We start from the raw sequence: 22,848 nt of genomic DNA on the forward strand, positions 1-22,848 counted from the left end.
CAATGAGAGAGGTCAGCCCACTGCATGTCCAATTCTCTCTTGAATATAGTATGTTCTGAGGAACACAAGACATGGTGAAAAACCTCAAAACACCCCAATGGCTAACTAAATGATGGCGTCTCCTGGTGGACTCCTCCCTCAGTGATGGGGAATGAGTGGAGTTATTGACCAGAATGGGGCTGATGATAGTGAGGCAGTAAGAGCAAAAACCTACTAAAGATGTTACAATATTTAAATGAATTGATATTCACTGTCGAAACCTTTTTCAAAGCATGCAAGCAGGAAGGAATTTGTTTAACAATAGGTGCTACACAGGATGAAAAGTACCCTTTATCTCCTAAAACAATCTTTCATTGCAGCTCTGCAAGCATTCTGTAAAGCTGAATCTATTCAAGATGAAAAAAAACTTCAAAAGGGGCAAACTGCATTATCAAGAGCGGTTTAAAGAAGAGTGTTGTGCCATTAAGTCATACATAAGGGGCCAAGTGATACAACATTACAAAAGTAAGAAAATAAGAGTTACTTATGTCCCCTCAGTCCCCCTGCAAAATTTCTTGAAAAGATATTAAAGAGCTGCCAACTAACTGCTTAACCGTCCTCTTATGGATATAAAATGTGACTTCGGAAAGGGTTCTGTAACAGACACTGCATTCTAAACTAGCAGCCCATGTGCTGGGCTCCTTACTGTTCGTACTTTGTCAGAAGTCCAGGCAAACTTGGATGGCCTGTGACTGGCCAAATTTAGTGACAAGTGCAAACTGGAAGCAATCATTGAGTTCCCCAATGATGTTAAAACACTACAGACAGGGCTAATGCAGACAGATGTTTGGTGCCAAAGCCATAGATTAAAGTTAAATGCAAAAAAATGCATTATTTATTTTGGGAAAGCTGATATCCCTCCTAACTGCATTATAGACAGCACCCCCCAAGTGCATACTCAGTGGTACGTGATCTAGGTACTCAGGTTGATAGCAGTCTGAATCTTGACCACCACATATCCACAGTAGAAAGGAAATCCTTCTATATGACACATCTTATAAGTAAACACATCGCATCTACATCCAAGGATGTTATAATTCCATTATACTCAGCCCTCATCAGGCCAATAACAGAGAACAATGCTCCCTTTTGCAGGCATCTCACCAGACACCTGCAACAAGTGGACAGACCACAGAGGTTTCTCACCAAGAAATTACAGAGTACACAAAACAAGTCTTGTGTGGAAAGACTGAAAGCCATGTTACTGTATTCAGTCTTCTACAGGTTGCCAACGGGTGACCTGTGCCCAGCTTACAGAGCAGTCTCTGACCTGGCCCTGATGGAAATGCTACACATTCGTAAATCAAACTGCAGGAAGGTCACTCGCTCCAAGGGATCTTAACCTAGCCTCTGACATGAATAGGTCATGCTGGAGAGGTAGACATTTCCCAGACACAGCCACTTCTCTGGAACAGGCTTCCAAGTCATGTGAAACAAAGCCCCTCCCCTGACCCTCTTCAAACGCAACCTACATCAAAGGATGGGTGACAGCAAATTCACTCCTGAGGTGGTGCCCATGTCATCCTGGACAGCGGAAGTCAATATTAACTACCATAGATTCTTACCTCTGTGAACTTCATTCACCTAACCAATAAGAGTCAACTCAGGATAAATATGGCTAGGCTTGTAAGGGCTCTAGGGCCGTTAGGCTAGCAACTTCTATGCACCTTGCCAGCATGGAGAATGTGTGTGTGGCTATACTGTTCTTTGACCCATCTTAAGCCTCCAACACAACTATGGCTCATTAATTAACAGTCACAGACACATATAATTGATATGGACCTAAAAAAGAAGCTGCAAATAGCAAACCTGAAGAATGTTTTCTGTATTAGCTCTGAGGGGTGTACCACAAGACTTGATCCTAAGACCACTAGATCTTTAGCTCATGGGTGATACCACAATGCTCTGTATTAGCTCAGCCCACAATAATATGCAACCCAAACCACAGGATTTTATCACCTGAGAAAACTGACCTGCAAAAACGATTTGATCCTCAATACACAAAAAACAAGCACCACAACATATGGAAGAAAATCCTTGCTAAACTGAAATGGTAAAGCTTAGCAATTAAAACAATCCCACAGTTCAAACAGCGTAGCTTCTACTTACATCAGCACTTAAGTTCCTTACACATTATGATTGTTTTTAGCAAAAAATATAAAGCAATTCCATGTTCTTGGCACATTATTTGGTATAGAAAATCTTCTTATCCATGAAATAGGGGGGGTCTATATCACGTAGTCGAACGGTCATAAGTTTGCCTATGTAAATATTGAACCCAGAAGTTTTTGAAAAACTGAAAACTCCGAACACTCAGAACAGTGATTTTTTGTTCCAGTACAAAACGCGGAAACATACGAACACTACATACTGTTGCTAATGTGGGGGGCTTCACCCCCACACCTTCCCCTACTTAAATATACCAACTCCGAGATCGCACCACAGTGGAGGAAATAGCAAAGCTGCGGAAACAGCCCACCAAATTCTTTCCCTGGGAAAGAATATGATGTTCCGTGGCTTCGCTACTTTTAGACTTTGAACTTCCCAGTTCGAAGTTTCAGCGATCTGATATTTGCGCGTTCAGACTTAAGATATACACCCAAATAGGATTGCAATTTTCTCTATTACCACTGTCGCTGGCAACAGTATCCTTATCACCTCTGATAAAAATGAGTGTTTAAATCTCGCAGAAGTCTCATGGTGTTTTGCAAGCCTAGAACAAGCAATATATCAATAGTCTAAACCTCAGATACTCAAGTAACTGTGAAATGAACAACTTCATACTGAGTATCCACTAAGCAGAAGCAATGCAAAAACCCATGGAGGTACAAGTCTCAATACTAAATGTTGTTAATCCCAATAAGGAAAGTGAAAGAAATACCTTTGTAGATTATATCACCATAAACCACAAATGCACCTTTGATAACAAGTAATAAAATCATAAGTTGAGTACTTTCATTCTGATAAGGTCCTTATTTTAGGGATGAAAGCTCTCAAATTGTAATTTTATTACATACTATTAAGTGTCTTTGTCAACTCGGTTCCTCGCTGTTTTTTAATACTTGCTATTAAGGGTGTGTTTGCAGACTCGGTTCCTGGCTATTTTTTAGTTTCTGGCTTGTTTCGGTGATTTGGAGTAACACGGCTATGAAGGAAACTCCTTAGTACCAAAAGGAGTCTTTGCATCTTAACAGTGAAGCTGCAAAGAAAAATGTACTTAACAGTTACAGAATTATTTTTCATCATGCCAGTCAACAATTACTGTACATTACAGCCTGGCTCTGTGGCACAGAGGGCCAAAGCCCTAGCTGTGAACCTGGCAACTGGAGTTTAATTACCAGCAACAGCAGTGGAGGAGTAAGGCATAGAAGGAAGGCAGGGGAGCAGAGTGAAAAGGTGTGGCCTGCATGCCACTACTGGGCACACAGGAAGAGGAATTTCTTATGGTCAGAATTACTGTTTGAGGAGGGCAGGGCTGCTTGTTTGCAATGGGTGATTAAATGATGGATCTTCTCATCTGACCCTCACCCCAGTGATGGAGAATGAATATGTCAATTGACCAGAAGGGGCTGATGGTTAATAGGCAGCGAGGGCAAAGTGTGTGCAAAAAAAAAATATTCTACATTATGGATTGTATGTACACAGACATAAGAGCATAAAAAGATACTGCCAGCACTCTGACACATGGGCTGGGCATCCATCATAACAATGGAGACCCAAGAACAACTAGTGATCAGGAAAGCTGGAAGTCTGGTCATGGAGATTAGGCTTGAGCAGCAAATGGCCAGCTCACCTATCTCGGGTGGAGTGTGGGTGGGGTGCATGGGTTTTGCAACACAATACCACATTCTAGCAACTGCTAGATTGTCAGGGGCAGGAGCGCTCATAGCATCTGTTTATGTCACTCCATAATCTCCTCAGGAAAGTTTTGGGTATGCAAAAAAATCCCTTCAGTCAGGAGCAGAACAATGAAGGGTCAGGACGCCTCAGTCTCCTCTCCTCTATTCTCCAAGAGGCTTGTTGAATGCTTTGCCAGCTAAGCATTCAAGTTGGCAGCAGCAATCCTAGATGGGTAAGCCAGTCAATTAGAGGAGATGTTGGGGCAAGAAGCTCAGATCATCTGCAGACTGTCATCATTGCCAAAGAAGCCAAAAAATTATTAAAGAAACATACAATGATACTATACAGGAGATGAACACACAAAGATACGTGCAGAAGATGATTTGTGGCCAGTCATATTTACCAGAGTGCTACATTCATCCATAAGCAGCTGCCCTTCTTCTCCTATACTTTTCTATTCAGTTTTGAACACATACAAGTAATACAGCTCATCCTCAGTCTAGCTCACCCAAAACCTGTGTGCATTTCATTGTTCCACCACTTTAACTAATTAGTAACTTCTCATACCCATCCTACTGAAGATCTTGGTTTACTCCTGTCACTGCAGAGGGGAATAGACTTCCCCAAAGGGTTACTGACCTCAGAACTGTTAACAAGTGGTGTAGGAAAAAACACAGGTAGAAAATTAAGTCATTATTTAAATGCCATTCTAAGGTCTCTTGTTTTCCTTTTTCTTTAAATACCATTTAAACAAATGGCTTTCATAAAACTATCCTAGTGCCAACTGAAATCCTTCTCAGAAGCACTTCCTTTATCTCACCCTTAAACATTCATCTGACCTCTGATGCCAGAGTCCATCACACCCAGTTATTTTTTCTTAATGTATAATTTGCAACTGGATGGAGCAGTGGTGCAGCAGTAGCGTTGTTGCCTCACAGCAAGAGGTTATCCAGTTCTTTGCTCAGCTAGGTTGCCTTCCATGTGGAGTCTGCATGTCCACCCTAAGTTTGTGTGGGTTTCCTCCCACGACACAAAGACATGCGTCTGAACCGTTTCTTCACAGGCCTCCACTGAAAAGTGGCTTCGTTCAAAGTCGGACTTTCACAGTAAACAAATGTTAAATAAAAAAAATAAATAAATAAAAAATTCAAATAACTGGAGCCATTACAGCTAGTCCTGAAACATAGAGACCGAATGGCTGAAAAACAGACTTGTATACAAGTCTGAGATGGCCATTTCCCGAAAAGTTTTCTTTTCTCCAAGGTATGGCAATCTCAGAGTTGGTATATATAAAAGTTTGGGGGGGTGGCTGGCCCCCTGCAAAAAAATAAACAAAGAAGAAGAGCGATCTTCGTCACTCTTTTCCTGGGTTTTCAGTCTTTTTTTTTTTTTGGCTCGTCAGCACTTAGCATTTTGAGTGCAGACATTTCAGTAGAGAGCCATATACATTTCTGCTCATTCCAGTTTCATCCTCCATGTTCCAAATTTTCTTTAATACTTTAATAATGTTTTACTTGCCCTCAAGCAGCTTGACATCACCTCAACAGGAACTCCAGAAATGAAAATATTCCAGATGAGATCCCCCAGCACACCTCTTAATGACAGGACGAGTTTGAACCTCCAGGACTTCACATGCTGGCAGAATATTGTAGCATTTCTGTTGGTACTGGGAATTCCCACTTTAGTATTGGATAAGAAATAGGTCATTAAGCAAAGTGTCATAGTAAAGCAGGAATTCCTTGTATTTACAATGAAGAGCTCAGTGGAATACCTGCTGAGCCCAATTAACATAAAGAAAATCAGTCACACAAACACTCAACATCCTATGTACAGAATGATACATAGCAGGGCAATGGGTAGTTGGGATTTCCTGAATTTAGCACTATCATCTCATTTTATGTAGCATAATTTAGTCTGAGAAGGGAGGATTAACATCCAGATCCTTCTCTTTCCCTCTCCCCAATACCAGTGTACTTCTTAACACATCCTTTATTCAAACCCCAACTTCCATCAAGCCTGTCACCCAGCAAGCAGCACAACTTTTTCACAGGAAGTCTCACAACGATGGCTATCATTTTTGCCTTAGCATAGTCAGTGAACAGACTGACCTTACTCAACTGTTCCTGACTGAGACCCGAGACACAGCACCAGAGTGACAGCTGACATGAGCATGCTGACACGGACCGGCCCCAGCTCCCCAGCAACATATTGTACAGGGCCTATCATTTAACAGCTCCTCTTTAATGGCTACACTTAGCCTCAGAGCATCTAACAAATTCCCCATCTGCTGCACCACTATGCAAACCTTTTAGTTTCTCCTAACACCATTCGACTCTATCAAAGCACTGTTGGAAGTCCAGTGGGTTGGGCTGGTCAATCCTGACAATATGTAATACTGACATCTGCAATTTGAGATACCCACATCTTCAGCTTTCTCTACTCTGGGAAAACTGCTAGCAACAACAATGCAATACCAAGCAACTGCTTCACTCAAAGCAGTGATTTCTGATACCTACAGTTTCCTTTTCTGAATTATACAATTTTACATCCACCTGTGGATAGCACTTTGGTTCTGACTAGAGCAGGGTAACACAATGCTTCCTCCACATGTAATATATTTATGCTGTTGTCACACCACTGTTTTTTATACTGAAAGCGTTAGGCTTCTGCTGATGGAGTGTATGTCACATTACTCTCAATCGCTTTTAAACTACTAACTGAAAATAAGCCAACTCATTCCCTAAAAAGTACAGTTGTGTACACTTACCATAAATGTAGATGTTCAAGTGTATTCACTGTTGCAGTCATCACATTTGGGTTATCTGCCTGCAGGTAGCCCTTAGCCGGCCTGAATACCAGAGTCTTCGGATTCCTGCGTCGGATGCTGTCTCTTCTTCCATGATGTCAGGTCGTCAGGGGTATAAAACATGCATTTACATCAGTTTTTCTTTCCCCAGATGTCAGGTGCCCCCACAATGGGAAGCAATTATACGCTATGGTACACCTCCAACAAAAAGCAAATACACCAAAAAACTTAAATATACCAAACAAAAAGGAAATGCAGAACAAAGAGACGTCCGGGGTTGGAGGGAGGGTAACCAGGACTGCAACAGTGAATACACTCGAACATCTACATTTATGGTAAGTGTACACAACTGTACTATGTTCTTCATGTTTCACTGTTGCAGTCATCACATTTGGGTTGATTCCCAAAGCTAAGGAAGGGAGGAGGATGTTACAGAGCATTAGGGCCAGCTATTAAGCCCTGCAAGACTGCAGTGGCAAAACCAGCCCTGGATTTAGAAAAAAAAGGCATGTGGCAATGCTTGGTGAAGGTATGTACAGAGCTCCAAGTAGCAGCTTCTAGGATGCCCCTGGTAGGGACTCCTCTGAAAAAGGCTGCAGAGGTAGATGTAGCCCTGGTGGAATGTGATCTTTTCCATGGTGTTTGTAGCATAAATGAATACAATGGGCTATCCATTTGGAAATGGTTTGCTTTGAAATGGTCTTCCCCTCTGCCCCTGCAGCAAAGCCAACTAGCAGCCATTCATATTTTCTGAGAGGCTTAGTCCTGTCCAAATAAAATCTAAGTTGTCTGTGCATGTCCACAGAGAGTGCAGTATTCGTTCCCCTTTGTTTTGTGGATTAGGGAAAAAAGTAGGCAAATGAATGGACTTACTTAGGGCCACACTAGACACCACCTTGGGCATAAAGGAAGGATTGGTCCTGAGGGAAACCCTGTCTGCATGGAAGATAATGAAGGGTTCCACTGTCATGAGAGCCTGTAATTCAGACACTCTTCTTGCTGAAGTGATGACTAGAAGGAATGCTGTCTTCCAAGAAAGGAATTTAAACTCTGCAGTTGCAGCTGGCTCAAAAGGGGGGATAGTGAGCTTTTCCAATACAAAGTTAAGGTCCCAGGCTGGAGTGAGGGCTCTACTGGGGGGTCTTAAATTTTTAGCCCCTGTAACGAATTGTTTTAACAAGGGGTGAGAGAAGAGGGGTGGCTCAGTATTATAATGTGCTGAAATGGCAGAGGCATGAATTTTAATTGACGAGAAGGATAGGCCCTTGTGGAGCATTTCTGTTAAGTACTGAATGAGGTAAACTGGGCACCGCTGTGCCCATCCTATGGAGTCTGACTCCAGAAGCAGTATCTTTTCCAATTTTCAGCATAGGATTTTCTAGTACTAGGCCTCCTTGCCTCCAGAATGACATCTAGCACCTGCTTACTGAGGGATGCTATTGGAGAGCTCAAGGAATTAGCCAGGCTGCAAGGTTCAGGGCTTGAAGCTGAGGGTGCAGAATCTGGTCCGCCTGCTGGGACAGCAGGGAAGGGGTCTGTGGCAGGTGCCATGGTTCCAGCAGTGTCATACTGCGCAAGAGGGGGTACCAGTGCTGGCGTGGCCAATCTGGTGCAATCAGTATTGTCCTTGGCTTGTCCTGTTTGATCTTTAGCAGAACCTTTGAGAGGAGAGGCAGAGGGGGAAAGGCATGAACTGAGAGGCTTTCCCAGGTAAAGGACAGGGCATCCACTTTTCAAGCTTGACTGTGGGGAGTCCTTTTGTAGAATTTGTCCAATTGATAGTTCTGAGGGGAGGCAAACAGGTCTACCTCTGGAGTCCCCCATTTGTTCCTCAAGAGGTTGAACATTTTTGGTTCTAGTTTCCATTCATGTGGGTCCATGAGATTTCTGCTTAAGTCGTCTGCCAGTGAATTTAGCTTGCCTGGCAGGAATTGAGCTTGTAGATGCACTTGGTAGCTCAAGGCTGTGTTCCACAGAGCCATGGCTAGTCTGCAGAGAGGGTACAAGTGGGTTCCCCCCTGTTTATTTATGTACCACATAACTGTGGTGTTGTCTGTCTTTACCAATAGTTGTCTTGGAAGAATGCGGTCTTTGAAGGCTGTCAGGGAATTCTGTACAGCTAACATTTCTTTTTGATTGATATGCAGGTGCATCTGTCTCTGGTTCCATTTGCCCTGAATGCACTGCCCTGCTAAGTGAGCCCCCCGTGCATAGTCTGATGCATCTGTTAGTGTTTGGTCGGCAGGGGGTAGAGTGAAAGGGAGCCTCTTGTTGTGGTAGCAAGCCTCTGCCCACCAAAGGAACTCTGTCTTTATACAATGAATGATAGGAATCATTGATTCCAGGTCCTGAGAATGTTAACACCATAGGCTTTTACATACCATTGTAGTTTCCACATATGCAGTCTTGCATATGGAATTAGTAGAATGTGAGAGGCCATGAACCCCAGGGCTTGCAGAATTTTTCTTGTAGATAGCTGGGGTTTTGTGGCCAATAGTTTGAAGTAAGTTGTCAAATAAACTTGTTTCTCTGGAGTGAGGGAAGCCATCTGGGAAGTTGTATTCAAGCTTGGTCCCAGGAATACAATCTGTTGGCAGGGTACTAGATGAGATTTATTTTCGTTTATGGTGCACCCCAGTGAGGTTAGAAGTTTCTTTACAAATGCCAGATGTTATAATAGCAAGTCCTGGCTTTCTGCCTGAATCAGACAATCATCCAAGTATGGGCATATCTGAATATTTCTCTGCCTGCAAAATGCATTGGCTGGAGCTAGACACTTTGTGAATACATTGGGCACAGTAGATAAGCCAAAGAGAGGTGCAGAGAACTGGAGCATGGAGCCTGCCCTGAAGCATAGTATTTCCTGCAAGATTCCCTTATTGGACTGTGCAGGTAAGCTTCCTTTAAGTCTAAAGTTGCCAGCCAGGCATCTTTGCCTAGCATAGGAAGAAGCTGTTGAAGTGTTAGCATTCTGAATTTTAGGATTACCAGAAAGGTGTTTAGAATAGAGAGGTCCAGGATAGGACATCAGGAGCGGTCTTTTCTGCATACCAGGAAAAGTCTTGAATAAAAACATTGGCCCTTTATTCTGTTGGGACAGGTTGAATAGCCCTGATACTTAGAAGAGAGAGAGAACCTGCTGTTGGGCATCCACCCACTGATTTGGGGGTAGGTCTGGCCAACCGTTTGGGGTTGGTAGTGTGTGGAAGTGGAATCTGTATCCTTGAGAAACTTATGTTCAAAACCCATTTGTCCTGGGTAATGAGTTCCCAGTTTTTTGCATGCAGAGCGAGCTTTCCTCCTAAGGGAGCAGGCAGTTGAGCAGGGCTTGGAAGAGTTAAGGTTAAGTCATTGTGCCATTTTTCCGTAGGGGGGTGGCTTACTACTCCCTGCTTTGGAAGTGGGAGCCCCCCACTGCTTAGGCCTGTGCGCAGCCTGAGACTGTAACCTAGGTGTCTGCTGTTCCTGGGTTTGGACTGAAGGCCTGGAAGAGACTGGAAAGGACCAATTCTTTGAAGGCCAAAGCCTACTAAATCTGGGAGGCTGTACTTGTAGGAAATCTTCAACAGTTTGTATAGATTTTAGCTTTTTCCTCCATACTTTTGAGGACTTCTTCAGCTTTGTTGCCAAAAAGGCGGTCCTGGTTTAAGGGAGCATCCAGTAATTTAGCTTTAACATGATCTGGCAAGTTTGCTCCTTAAGCCAAGCATGCCTTCTAAGTACAGACCCAGTGACAGCAGCCCTGCAAGATGCTTCTAAAGTGTCAAAACCACATTGCAAAGTATGCTTACCAACTTGTTCTGCAGAATGCATTAAATCCTGTAATTCTTTGTGTTCAGCACAGTCAGGAATCAACATCATCTTCTGTTTAAATAGTCCCATAATATGCTGCTGATACTTTAACATATGAAACTGGCAATTTAAAACCCTAATGGCCGAAGCAGCAGAAGTGTATACCTTCTTACCCCATCTGTCCAAGGCTCTAGAATCTCTATCAGAAGGGGTAGGATTACTGGCAGCAGTAGCCTTAATGACGTTTGGTCCTTGGGAAATGGTTTCTGGATCCGCAGTAGGATTCTTGAAGAGGAACTTGAAAGTCAGGTAATCTGTAATACCAGTCAGGTTTTCTGGGAGTGTCTGGGGAAAGGCGATATTCCAAGAAAGCATCATCTACAATGTCCAGAACAGGAGGGATAGCTAAAGGCCTGTGTTGAGGAAGGAGTAAAAATTCCCTAAGCCTCCTTTTGGAGTAAGAGTAATCCTGGCTTTCCCAGTGAAAATGCTCCCTAAGTGTGCAAGGTTTCACCAAAGGAAAAATCTTCTGGAGGGGAAGCAGAGGGAAAGGAATCCTCTGCATCAGAATCCTCATAAGTAGATAAGGGCAAATCCTGGTAATCAGAAGGAACAGGAATTTCAGATTCCTGATCAGAAGAATCAGAAGGAAAATCTAGGTCTCAGAGGGGGAAGGCTGGCTTCTCCTAATTAAGGTAATAAATAAGGTCTTCAGCCATTCTAAGCATTTTTTTAGGCATATGGGCCTGAGCCTGCAGTTTGGACGTCGGTTTTCTAGGCGTGGTGCAAGTTTTAGGCCTGGATGAAGACGATGGCGTTGGTTTAAAATGCAAGTCTGTAGGCCTGAATACACCCTCAGAAGCCAGTGCCTGCACAGTGGCGCCGGACCCATCCAAGGTAGAGGCATCCACAGGTTCCATAATCGAAGAAGCATCTTGTGACATACTCCGAATGGGTCTCATTAGAGGCCTGCAAATCTAAAGTAGTGGGTATCAGGGGCTGCAAAAGCACCTCAATGAGTACCGGCGGACTGGTGACTAGCTTAACGGAAGAGTCATCGGCAGTTTTGGACCTATGTGGTCTGTCGCTGTCTTTATTCTTACGTTTTTTCAGAAGATTGCTAGTTGGATGGCTTAAAGAAGCCATTTCGGAGTACTGAGACAGAGTACCAAAATAATTTGATGCAAAGATAGCCCGATGACAAATAGTTTGGGGGTTGAACAAGGCACAAAACCGACAGCGAGGGACGTCGTGGTCTGGGCCTAAGCAGGGAATGCAGTACGAATTAAAATCTTTATGAGGTATTTGCTTTTCACAGGTAAGACAATATTTAACTTTTACTGACATCGGTTGGAGCAAGAAAAAAGATCCCAATGGGGTACTTATCTTTTTTGAAGACTTAGGTTCTGAAACTCGAAAACAAAAATTTCAGGAGTCAGCTGACCGGCACTTGTGAACTGCTTCTGCTTCGGGCACCGCACCACAAGAAAGACTGATGTAATGGCATCGGCTGCATGTTTTAGACCCCCGATGACCTGACGTCATGGAAGAAGAGACAGCATCCAACGCAGGAATCTGAAGACTCTGGTATTCAGGCCTGCTGAGGGCTACCTGCAGGCAAATAACCCAAATCTGATGACTGCAACAGTGAAACACGAAGAACATCAGTAGGATTGGCTACTATCTGAATGGGCAGAGTTATCTAGCCAAACTATTTTTGATCACATTTAAGATGCCAGGTTTGCATGTATTTCTTGTGATCTGCAACGGTGTTTTGTTTCTGCAGATGCGCAGCTTCTGCTATTAAACTTGCCCAAATCTACCACTTATATTTGTGTAGCACACACAGTCACAATGGTGATAAAATTATTTTTCAAAGACTGAGGACTGTTTTCACACTAGATTACCTGGTACTAGTCAAACAGTTTAGCAAGCCTCTGTTGCACATCATTTTTTTTTTGCTAGCTGCTTTTTGCCCCATCTGCCTACTGAATATCAAGCCTTCTTCAATTGGAGGAATGTGATCACTCCACATGCCAGAGGGATAGATTCCTGTCCCAGACTCTTTTCATACTCTGGAATAAACTACCTAGCTATATCAAACAAAGCTCCTCATTAGTACTCTTCAAGAAAAATCTTGATGATTGGATGGGAAATAGGAAATTCACCCCGGGGATCACCTTTGTGGCTCTGCTCGACAGTGGCACATGAAAGAATTTTCTTGGGTGGCAAAAGCCAGGGTACATTTTTGGCTGGGCTTGTATAGGCCCCAGGGCTGATAGCCTAGTACCTACCTATGAACCTATGGAGTCTGCCCATTCTTTCACCAACAGTAAGGAATTACCCCATAATATATACAGGGGTAACAGCAGTCCATACGGACAAAAATACAGGCAGTCATAAGGATCGCTTCAGACCTTACTAGCATTTTTTCAGCCAGGGTGACTGCGTCTTCCTCCACCTCACCAGGTGGGTGGGAGGTAGCAAGTTATCCACATTACCACAGGGACCCACAATGCTTTTCCCATGAATGCACAGTCATGTACACTTGTTAATGAAGGCTCCACCAAGTGGTGCCTTGGTGAGTCAAAATCTCCCCCCATGATTCCCTTCTCCTTTGTGGGCTTATGGCTGTACTTATCTTGTTCTGCCACACCTTCTTCCTGGGATGGGCACACCCATCCTCCCCCAACAGCTCTGCTGATCACCTAAACTGCTAACTGAATTCTGGTTGACTGGGCTGCAGTCAGAGCTTTATCCTTTTATGTCACTGGAGCCAGCTTGCTAGAAACGGATTTGGACCTAAAATATTTCAGTAATTTTGTTATGGCGTACACCACTAGTGAGGAAATGGATGCAAGCATTCGCACTTCACGTAATAATGGGAACTACATAATATCAGTAGACAAGAAATCCTACGTTGTTAGCCTCACAAAATAAAACAAAGGCTGGTGGCAGCTGAAAGTATCATCACAACACTAGTAAAAAAAAAACGCTAAATAAAACCAAGAAAATTAAATAAATAAACCCGCCAATGAAAGCTTCATACAGTTCCTGATTTTATTAAAATATTCACTTTGTGAGTAACCTATAATGCCTAAAAAGTAAAAGTTTGATGGATTAATACGTTGTTTGAAAGTTTAGGCAAAAACATGAGTTGAACAAAATTTATAGAACACTGAACTTTACTTGTCTTTGCCTTTTTTAGGATAAGATGGAAAGAGGGAAAGGGAAGTGTATAGTGAGGCAGCAGTCCTACCCTCCCACCTTTAAAAACAAAAAAAAAAAAAAAACTACCAAGCACCATGTGACCAATGCCTGTTCAACTTTAGAAATTAACAGGAAGTCAAACTGGGCATTCTATCTTCTGTGCTACTGCTAAGCTATCTAATGCATACAACTTCATCTTCACCAACATGGAATGAGCACACACGTGTATTTCTCTTACATTTCCCAGCTAGGACACCACTAAACTGATTTTTATTGCCCCCTCCCCAGCAGCTTGACCTTGTAGTAAGATCTATGAGATGATTTCCCTTTGGAAATCTAAACCCAATTACACATGCAATGACTGGAACTCTATAGTATAACGGGTCATTACAAGACTATATCCTTCCAAACAAGTCTGTCTAATAAAAATGGCTGTACAATGATTTTGTTAGAACAGCTACCAAGACAAACTAATCTGAACACAGCCGTACTTAGTCATACTATCACGTGAATAGACACCAGACCAAACTTGTCTTAACTTACCCACCAGCCCAAAGACTTACAACTGCATGAACAGCCATCAGACATTATCATTTTGAACACCCACTGAAGAGACTGTTATAGACATGTCAAGATGTGATCACACACCATTTGAATGTCTACAAAACAGATCTACACTCAACAAACCAGAACACAGCCTAGTATCATTCAAATTACCTTCAAACTGTCCATCTCTCAATAAAGCAGCCTTGTTACAAAACGAAGGTCTATTCTACGGTATATCTCTGTGCAATGTCAAGTATACTGTTAAATTCATTCATTTGTAATCTGTCAATGCCAAATGACTCCAGTCACAGGTGAAAAAGGGTTTTGGACAAGTCCATAATACAGTTAGCAGAGTTTAACAAATAAACAGATACATTTATCTGTACTGATGGCCTCTACACATTACCATAACAGGACACCGTATCAACCTTTATACCTACTAAACAGAATGGTATCTGAACACATTACAATGTAATCTTGTATTTATTTTTTATGCACACACCCCCTCCCATCAAAATGGCCTGGGGGGTTCAGAAAGGCTTACTGCAATGATGAAATCTCATCTCAGAAGGTTTCTGCATCTCAGTAAGTCTTTCTGATTCAGAGACAGGTTACCAACTGACATTTTCTCTTTGTGGTGGGTTTACCATGAACAGCAGTCTCATTGGGGAAGATGCATGCTAGTGCAGCAGTCCTGAAGAGTAGCTGATGCTCATTTCCCATGGAAATGTTCATGGTTTCCTAATTACTCGTCTGGTCTGAGCAATTCCGAGAACTCTAACCAAACAGTCATTCTATAAGAGCCATATCTACTATTTTAGCCCTTTTCCAGGAATTCCTCAGTAGACAACATTCGTATAGCTTCAACATATGCTTCACTGCATATTCTTTCATGTTACAAGATAGCTGTTATCTCAAGTTCCAGGTCCTATTTTGAAGCCACCATTGTCCAGAATATTCTGTCATGATTCTACCCAAGAAGTTTAACTAGGGAGTCTATCATGAATTTGAGGTGGATGGACTGGATCATGCAAGATAATGCATTTGCTGCCCAGATTCTTTACCATGGGACTCTAGTTCAAACCTTCTCCACCCGATGATCCTCCTGGGTTGCAAACAGGTCTCAGTCTGAGGTCCCCACCTCTGACTAAGCCCTGAAAGACTTGTTTGTCTCATCTTCACTCATGCAGGCTGGAGGAGAACCTCCTAATCTTGGCAACCAGAGACCTCTAGTGATGGGATGTACTTGGTCAGAGGTATGTATCGCACAACAGCAGTTGTTAATACACCTTCAGTGTGTCCAGCTACTAAATGATCTTGTATGCCTGCAGGTCAGAACAGGTGTGACTATTTTCTTTAAACTAACAGGTTTGCCCACTACTGAGGTGTTCTGCCTGCCCTGTTTAGGTGAGGAGTATGCAATCCCCCTCCAAGCCACACCTAATATATCAAGTGTCGAGGTTTAAGTATGTGGTCACAAAATTACACCCTTAGGCTAGAAAACACATTGGGAACCCATAAACTGAATTCCCTTCCTTACTGATGGGATAAGTAACATTTTCTTCAAGGGGTGCTGGTGCTAATGACGATTTTCCTAGGGATTCCGGAGGTACCAATGCATTTCTAAGGTGCAGTTTGGCCATGTACTTCATCAGGAATGAAGACTGCATGTAAAGTAGTGCTTTCAAGTGTGTTTGGATATCATGCAAGTCCCACAGACTATTTGGGCAATGAAGAGTCATGAATGGAAAACCTTCTCCTAGGGCAGGAACACTCTGCCTGCTTTTAGGCACAGCATAGCACCTAAGGGAACGTGAGGCCACCAGTGATGCACTAAATTCTTTCAAATTCAAGGAGAACTTGAGTTCTACCAGGCAGTGAATCAAAATCAGCCCTTGCATCTCTTCTAGATGACAGCATGAATTAAGCAGTCATCTACATGTGAATCTTCCTGGGCTGATGTATGCAAATAATGAAAATCATGCATATGGTGCACACTTCTGGTGCAGTGGAAAGGAGAAATATTATACAGAACTGGTAATGCTCCTTCTGCATTCCAAATGCAGGGATTGCCAGTGATCTTCGTGGTTGGGACTGAGATAGCAGCATACTTCAAATCCAAGATAAGTAGTGCATCCTGCATAGCTAAAAGGAAGGAGGGCTTGCGGCATTAGCTTTATGAACTCAGCTGCATTCAAAAATCTGTTTAGTCTGAATAAGTACAGGATGGGCCACCAAGGGTCATCCTTCTTTGGTACCAGGAACAGTCTGGAATAGAACCCTTTTCCATGTTTATTTATTTGAATTTATTAATTTAGGAAGAACGCTGATTGAAGTGGACCATTACAGCTCTACCTGGTGGCTTCAAACCAGAAATAAGTAAAAATAAAGTTGCACAGTAATGTTACAGTTATATGCAAACAAGACACACTAAAAATGTGGCAACTGTAAAAGAACATCTTCATTTTTCCAGTTTATAGTACAACATGAATATTGGATTTCAACACAATGGCTACAGATTTGCATACAGATATTTCCTCTAGGAGCTCTTTCTGTGACTCAGCAAAACAAGGGGGGTGTCAAAAATCAATTCGGTAAACTTCATCTGGCGTGCCAGGATGGGAGGAATTCCTATGAAAGGTCATGGATTCCATCAGATATTTAATCTAATCTATTTTGCCTTTATCAGACATCAACTGGAATCACTTTATTCTAATCAGGAAATCCTTCCTCACAGGATGTGGGATGGGGAAGGAAAGAAAGAAGGAAGGGACTGAGGGAGGGGACAAAGAGACTGCAAAAATCATTACTGATTGTTACCTTCCTGGATGGAAGGAAACACATCCCTCCTCCTATTTTTGCCTGCTCCAGGCTGTACCACCTCACAAAGACTGTTTCTTTTCAGTGGCCTATGGCTGGTTAAACTGCTCAACCCAACATTACTTTCTGTATTTAAAAAAAGTGAAAGAGCCCAGTGGCCTAAAGGATAAGGTATCAGCCTTCAGAGCTGGGGATTGTGGGTTGAAGTTCCACCGAGGCCTATTGTTTAGAGGGGTCATTTTGTACCTATTGCTTCTCTGGTTTTTGAAACATTTTTCAGTGGGTGAGTGAGGGGGTGGTGAACCAAATCACAACTCTCTGCTCATAGAGACATTTAGTAACTGTTTTTACATCTTCTAGAAGGAGATGAATCCACACCCCCTGCACACCTGTAAACTACCATGTCCAGTCCTGCCCCTACTGTTGACATCTGCAACATCATATCAGCATTTAATAGCATATTTCTCAACAGTGAAAAAGTCAAGAGTCAGTTTACAAATTCCATCTTTTGGAGCTCAACAGGTATTTCATTCAAAGCATCTTACACACATGCTTGAGGATATCTTACTACTACTTAATCATGCAAACTTGACAATTAATACCTGTAACAGCACATGAGGTATATACAACATTCTACTAAAATGATCTAAAATTTTGCTTCCGTTATCACTGAAGAGCATACTGACACATGCAGCCACCTTAATAAATACTACCAGCATTATAGGGTACCACTGCAGAACACACCACTGGCTTCCATACAAATAGTTCAAAGATACTTGAGCCCTACAACACTTGTCTAGTTTCTTTGGGGCATACGGCTGGTAATCCAGTTTAGACTCTAGCTCTGAGTGGCATCCTGCCATCACCCAGAATGATACCACAGTACAAGGACAAAATGACTGACTTCAACAATTAGCTAAGCTTCTGGTGTCATTCTAAGGGGATCCAGTATCTGTCTGCCTGGGATGACATGATCGACAGACCACAATGCTTTGTCAGAGATGGCCTGCACCTATCGCCCTTGGGATTCTAGATACTGGCTAAGGCTCTTGCCACCCCTATAGTGCTTTTTTTAGGCAAGGTTCAAATGACAAATTCACCACCATAACAGGTACAAGCAAGCAAAATCTGAGGGTAATGCTACTCAGTGCTAGAAGTCTAAACCTCAAAACGCATTCACTTGAGGCACTCCTTAAAATGGAGAACATCGACATCTGTGCAGTGACAGAGACCTGGTTCAAGGCTCCAGAGAGCACCCCTGTATTACCAGGCTATAATTCATACCACACCTTTCGGCCACCTAACCTGGACTGAAACACTAAAGGCAGAGGCGTGTTCATATTCATTAAGGATATCCACAGCTCCAGGCTAGTTGCTCAGCATAATGCATCCGAGATTATCCAAGTGCAACTAACTCTAGGCAAGACCACAATGCAAACTGTAACTTGCTACAGATCCCCCACCATGCCCAAGGATTCCCATTCCTCATTTCTTCATACACTGGAAAATATTAGGGTGCAACCCAACACCCTAATAATGGGTGAATTCAACTACCCGACCATTAACTGGGAAAAATACTCATGTACCAACTCTTTTCTCAACGTTTTCTGGAATTCATAAATTCCAACACCTTGGATCAACTTATCCACACCCCCACCAAGGGCAGCAATATCCTAGACCTGGTCATTAACAACATGGGCGACCGGTGTTCCACACCAGAGGTCAATTCCTCGTTGGTTAGATTCAACCACAAGCTAATCACCCTAGACCTCTACATCCCACCCCCACCACCAATTAGGGAAACCACCGTAAAAAAGTTGTCCAAAGCCAACTTCACGCTTCTTAAGACTGAAGTGGCAAACTTCACGATACCCATGCAGACAGACAACAGAAGTACGACTGCTGAATCCTACACAAATGCACTTTATAAGCACTTACACGAGTTCATGGAACGTGCTATCCCTAACAGAACCAATATGCTATCCTCCAAAAAAAGGAAGCCAATCTGGTGGTCCCCTGCCATAAACAAACTCTACAACAGAAGAAAGAAACTGTTGCAAAAAAAAAAAAAAAAAAAAAAAAAATTGCCACTGATTCTAAAGACAACCACAAAGCATTCTACAGCTATGTCAAGAATCTCAATGGCAACACAGATCTGCTCTGAGTTACAGCACAATGGCACTAAATATACAGACCCAACTGATATTGCCAACATCCTGGCAGATAGGTTAAGTGCTAACTTTACCCCCCTCTCACCCCCTAAAAGGCCCATCTCTATTCCAGAAGAATGCAAAGTTCCTGTAATCACGGCTGCACAGGTAAAAACCACACTCTTGGTGTTCTTGGCTTTTGACAACATCCCAGGCTGCGTTCTACATAAACTACAGAATGAACTGGCACCCCTATCCAAGCACCATGTTCAATCATAGCCTCACCTCAGGCTTTGTGACCAATGAATGGCGCACAGCAACGGTTATCCCACTCCACAAAGGGGGAGCCACCATGGACCTTGGAAACTACCTCTCCATCAGCCTAACGAGCCTGGTCTGCAAGGCCATGGAACGTATTATCATGGAACTTATAAACAAAGACATTGGTAATCTCCAAACTCTGGACCCCACTCAGTTCGGGTTTGTAAAAGGCAGATCATGTCTCCTAAGACTTCTTTGAAGCAGTCAACAAAGCCATAGACAAGTGTAAGGTGGTTCACACAGCCTATCTAGATCTCACCAAGGCTGTTGACACTATCCCCCACTCTGAAAAAATAGATAAACTCACTAAACTAGGTATAAATCCCTATGTAACAAGATGGGTTGCCACCTGGCTCACTGACAGAATCCACACTGTGAAAGTAGCAGACTCCAAATCCGACTTCAAACCAGTGACAAGTGGAGTACCATAGGGGTTCAGTCCTGGGTCCTCTCCTGTTTGGTATCTACTTTTCTGAAGTACAGGCTAACACAAAAGGTCTTTGGCTAATGAAATTCGCAGATGACTGCAAACTAGGAGCCATAATCGATACTCCTAACGATGTGGATATCCTACAAAAGGGCCTCACTGAGACAGATGCCTGGTGTCAAAGCCATGGCCTCAAGCTCGATGCCAAAAAGTGCATTGTCATCCCCTTTGGTAAAAACTCTGTATCCATGAGCTACCACATAGGTGGTAGTCTACTTAACACCGAACGTGTGATATGAGACCTCGGGACACAGGTGGACAGTAGTCTCTCCTTCGATAATCACATCGCCACAGTAGTCATGAAATACTTCTACGTGGCACACCTCATCACAAAAGGTTTCTCATCCAGGAAAAAATAGGTCATTGTTCGCCTCTACTCATCACTCATTAGACCCATTATAGAGTACAACACCCCTTTTGGTATGTACCGCACAAGACATCTACAACAACTTGGAAAGGCCGCAGAAATACCTCACAAAGAGGATTACCGGCCTCAAATAGATGCCCTACGCAGACAGTCTCAAAAAACTCCAGCTTTACTGCATCGCATATCGCCTACTCAGAAGGGATCTCTGCCTAATGTACAAAGCTACGTCAAACCCAAAGCTGTTGGACATGCTCCACTTAAAGAAATCCTAATCCACTCTGAGCTACACACTCTAGGGACCTAAACCTTGTCACCACAATAAACAGAACATGCTGGAGGGCTAGATTCCTGTCCCAGAGACTTCCCATACTCTGGAACAAACTACCTATCTATTTCAAACAAAGCTCCTCATTAGCACTCTTCAAGAAAAATCTTGATGACTGGATGGGAAATAGGAAATTCACCCCAGGGATCACCTCTGTGGCTCTGCTCGACAGGGGCACAGGGAAATCATTTTCTTGGGTGGCGAAAGCCAGAGTACCTTTTTGGTTAGGCTTATATAGGCCAATAGCCTAGTACCTACCTATGAACCTATAAGAGACATGGTTTCAAAAGTGTCTTAGAGTGCCTGTAATATAGGTGGGCTGACCACCATCTCTCTTTTGCCTTATCTATAAACATGAGATCCAGGCATCTTGTGTTTGTCTTAGAAACCACCTTAAAACCCATTCACCACTTAAACCACTCCCTCATGAGACTGTGTTTCTTCAAAGCAAACTTCCTCTGGAGGGAATTCTAATGACACTATACCCTCACTATCAACACTGCACTCAGAGCTGCACTGAAAAGGCAAAATCTTCCAAAACCAAATCAGAATTCAAAGAACTGAAGTTAAATGAATCTTTTTCTTTAAGCTAGGAAGATGACTGCAAAAGTTCACAGCTGGGATATCTGAAAGTGAATTCTTGTGCCATATGATTACCTAATGTAAGAGCAGAAGTTTCTTCACTAAACATCTGCGTCCAGGGTCAGAGATTAGGAGCAGTCTCAGGTGGCAATGAGTCTGTTCAGACAAAAAGAAAAAAAGTTCCCGTTCTCGTTAGGAAAACTACTCCTATGGTGTTTGCTGAAACTGCAAAATGTAGACTGTCTTTTGCTAGTATCTGGTTCTCTTGTGTCTTGCCAAGATATTACAGCAATTTGAGAAAGCCTGGTTAAATCTAAAGTAAACTCCTCTACTATTGGCCTCTAAAGCAGTTAAGACAGCTGAGGGCAGTTGGAGTCAGTGAGACCACAGGTGGGCAAGGCAATGCCTCAACCACAGTCCACACCCTTGAGCCCCTGAATGGAGTGGCAGTGTCACTAATTACCAGCTTCTTGGGTTTTTTCTAATTTTAGAGCCTGCATACCTTCTTGGATCTCTCAAAGGATGAGGTTTATCCTATGAATGTTCAGTTAGGTGCCCCCTGTCCAGTGCTAAAAGCTTTTGGTGCTTTAGAAAGGCCTGGCAGTTAAGAAAGAGACCTAAAGCTCTGAGCTGCTAATGAGCTTCTTCCTGTGCCCACGGCACAAGGTTTGTTCCTACCACCTTCTTTTGCCTGCTGTGCAGCTCTGATCAAGTCACTTAACAAGACAGTTCTTGTACAGTGGGTTTTGCCTGGTCAACAAAAAGGAAAAAGAAGAAGAAAAAAACGATTACAGGCCCAGTGAAGCACAGCCTTTTTACTAAAAGTCATACAGTGCTCCCAGGAGTAGACAATTTCCCCTGAAACAAAACAAGCACTGCTGTGATGGCTCTCACACATAATTCATCACCTTCAGGCAAACTTTAATGATCTTTTCTATGGATGTCAGAGATATCAGAAAAAAAAAAATCTGCCAAACCTGCCAAAACAATCAAGACTGAAAATATAAGCAACAAGTAAAATACAATTATTTAACACAAGCCAAATAAAGAAAAAAAATCCCAAAACCAGACACTTGCAAGCTCTTGGGAAATCATCATGAAGACACAAGATGGAACAGACAACAAACCCCTATGGAGCTTCCAGATGTTCACCTTGGATTCTATGTGCTTGTTCTTTCACAGGCTGCCCAAATGCTTCTAAACAGGTACTCCCCAATATAACCTTTTGCAAAGTGCTCCAGACTACTCCAGGAGTCAAACTTTGTGGTAGTGCAACTGTAGACCTAGGGAGCAACATGTGATGGAAATGTTACCGACATTGTGCTAGGACCCATTACACACAGTGGCAGGTCATAATCCCTTTAAGTGGAAGTGTCTAGTGCAGTAGTATCATGACATCATAGTCACTCAGTGTAATTGTAATCTGAGGTCATGCCCTGTGAGGTTTCTGGCATAGAGACGGAGGTCTACCAAGCATTCTCCCCAACATTAGAGCTGGCCATAGGCCACTTTATCCATACCCCAGTCAACCCTACACGGAGTCAAAGTCCACTGCAAAACGTG

General features: G+C 42.9%; 1 protein-coding gene across 3 annotated transcripts in view; it reads right to left on the bottom strand.

Annotated features, from left to right (window-relative positions):
• Positions 1-22,848, bottom strand: part of LOC122790289 (cytohesin-1) — a 1,634,771-nt gene that overhangs the window by 540,267 nt on the left and 1,071,656 nt on the right. The window lies entirely within an intron of this gene.

The sequence above is a fragment of the Protopterus annectens genome, chromosome 1.part2 (assembly GCF_019279795.1).
Source record: "Protopterus annectens isolate FY-2018-M chromosome 1.part2, PAN1.0, whole genome shotgun sequence".
NCBI classification, from domain to species: domain Eukaryota; kingdom Metazoa; phylum Chordata; order Ceratodontiformes; family Protopteridae; genus Protopterus; species Protopterus annectens.